The 2500-nt window shown below is 38.9% G+C and overlaps 1 protein-coding gene across 3 annotated transcripts in view; it reads left to right on the top strand.

The window, feature by feature from the left end:
* The window catches only part of LOC119598293, a 45778-nt gene that overhangs the window by 28050 nt on the left and 15228 nt on the right, over positions 1 to 2500 (top strand). The window lies entirely within an intron of this gene.

The following is a 2500-nucleotide window of genomic DNA, read 5'->3' as shown; positions in this document are numbered from 1 at the left end:
ATTTTGAGTGAGAGAGTGCTTGCACTTGCGTGTAAACTGTCTGCATATTTATTTACCTATTTATTTATTTTATTTTTTTTTTTCAACAACAGCATGGTTTATAAGAGAATTTCACTTTACACCTAGATTATCAGGAATTTTCTTTGGTTGATGAAATAAGGTTTGGTCTTTGTGAATGAATGAGTTCACTTCACATCAGTGAGCTTTAGGTTGATATTCAGTTTAATTCTTACCTTATACATGTGAATATGATAGATTAGATTTCTAAAGGGTGTATTGGAATTAGGTAGTGGAATATCTGTCCACATTAACAACTCCTGTTGAAGATTTTTATAGTTTGTAGTAGTGCTTCCCAAACTTACCCAAACCACAACCCAGTATTTGGAACAGTAATCTTTTGTGGTCCAGCTAGCTTTAATGGGCTACAAAGTGGTACATATTAAAAAGCCAAAGTTGATTTGATTTTTTCAGTTTGGCTTTACACTAAACAAGACTACATCTCTTAACCCTTTCCCGACGGGTAGTATTCATAGTGGCCTGGGCTTCACTGCCGGGGGCTTATATCGTCGCCCTAGCATGCACGACCACTCATGCCAAATACCAGCATCCCATGCCATTTCTTCGTAATACTACAAGGATATGTTGTATTTTCAGTTTTCATTATTTTCTAAAGTCTTTACTTGCCATATTTCCTGATACATGCTCCCGGCAGATATTCCCGCCATGCCATGGCATGTGTGTATATGCCACCAGTCGGCAAAGGGTTAATGAATGGTGTGGAAAGTGTATGTGTCTTAAAATTTTGTTGATCATGGCTTTGATTTCCGCATTAGTATGTTGTTTTTTGTAGTGTACCAAAAATGAGCTAGCAATCTGCAGTTTAGGAAGCACTGGTTTAAAGACTTTAGAGGCTTTAAGGTTTTTGAAGAAATCATATTCATATAGAGAAATGTTTTGGAAAGCTGAATAGTTAGCTTCGAAACTCCCATTAATGGGAGCTACAGAACACTATGGCAGCATCTTGTCACAGCTGTTGAAGAAAATTTATATCAGTATGTTTTGACTCGCCTAAGGAATATATATCTATAGGCTAGTGGTACCCAATCTATGGATCCCGGACAACTCTGTTCTACAGAGGTAATACTAGGGGTCCATAACATGAGTTCAAATTTTCAGGAAACCCTAGTAATGGGGATGTTAAAGATAAATGTCCAAATTTTAATGAATTTCGTTACATAGTTATATATTTTTACAGAAGTGGTGAAACTGGGGTCATTTATCAAACCTTTTGAAAGGACACATGTCAAAAACCTGGGGTCCTTGAGAAAACTACTGCAAGTAAAATAGTCCTGGTGATGAAAAGGTTGGGAACCACTGTTATAGGCTTTAAGGTTTTTATGAGTATTGCACGGTTAGAGGTGTGGGTGTGCAGGGAAGACCTATTGCAGGGGTGACGATGGCAGGTGCGTTGTCCCTGTCTCCTAGAGGCCGGTGTCGCCTACGCCGACGCCAGTACTACCACAGGCCCTCATCCCCACAGCCATCAGTGCGATCACTCCCGGCTTCCCTCCACCACCCAAGCAGGTCTCCTCGTTTCCTCACAGTCCTCTGGGAAGGGCACGCTCGGGCATTCCCCAGAGCAGTAGTGGATGATGACTTTTGATAAGGATGTGAGCTCTTGCTCTTGTCAACTAGATCCAGCAAAGTGCTAGCCCTTGTACAATTTGTCTCTTTACAAAGAGACTTACACATTCCTCAGCAACACATGTGAAACACTAGTATTACCTAAATGAACATGATTTTTGGTCAGCTGTTGAAATGGACCTCACAGATTTTTTTATTATTAAAGATAGTGCATTACACATAGGCTATGAGGAAGTCCATTCTGTTTTATGACTGACCACAAATCAGGGAATCCCCATGATTTATCTCCTTGAGTATGCATAGTTTTGACAGCTTGTTGTTATGATATTTATGATAGAGTCAGCAAGTTGTTTCATTGTTTGTTAATATTCAATTGATTATTATGGAAACTTTGAAGTAGCATGGTTGATATTGCCCTTGCATGGTCACTCCCTTCCCTGCGCATGTATGCAACAAGTTTGTTACTATGGACATGTTTAAGAGTGAGTCTTTACTACTGAACTCATGATAAAGATATTGCACATTATGCATATGAAGGTGTTATTTTGTAACTGTCATCTTTGTTTATAATTGAACCTCTATGATTTTGCAAAGTCTGTGCCCAGAGATGGCACAGTGGAGTGGGTCTGCTCAGTCCTCTTGTTCTTCCTTGTCTGCAGCCTTCTGAAAAACTTGTGACTTCATGCTGTATACGTTCTCAAAAGACATGATAGCATGTATAGGTTGACTACACATGAATAAACAGGCTTATATAGAACCAGGTGACACACAAATACATTTGTTGGTATATATGCATGCATTTACATAAATACATATACATAACCAAGTGCAAATTAATGCATATGTACAAATGAAT

The sequence above is a fragment of the Penaeus monodon genome, chromosome 41 (genome assembly GCF_015228065.2).
Source record: "Penaeus monodon isolate SGIC_2016 chromosome 41, NSTDA_Pmon_1, whole genome shotgun sequence".
Lineage (NCBI taxonomy): Eukaryota > Metazoa > Arthropoda > Malacostraca > Decapoda > Penaeidae > Penaeus > Penaeus monodon.
This window is presented reverse-complemented; position numbering and strand designations above follow the sequence as displayed.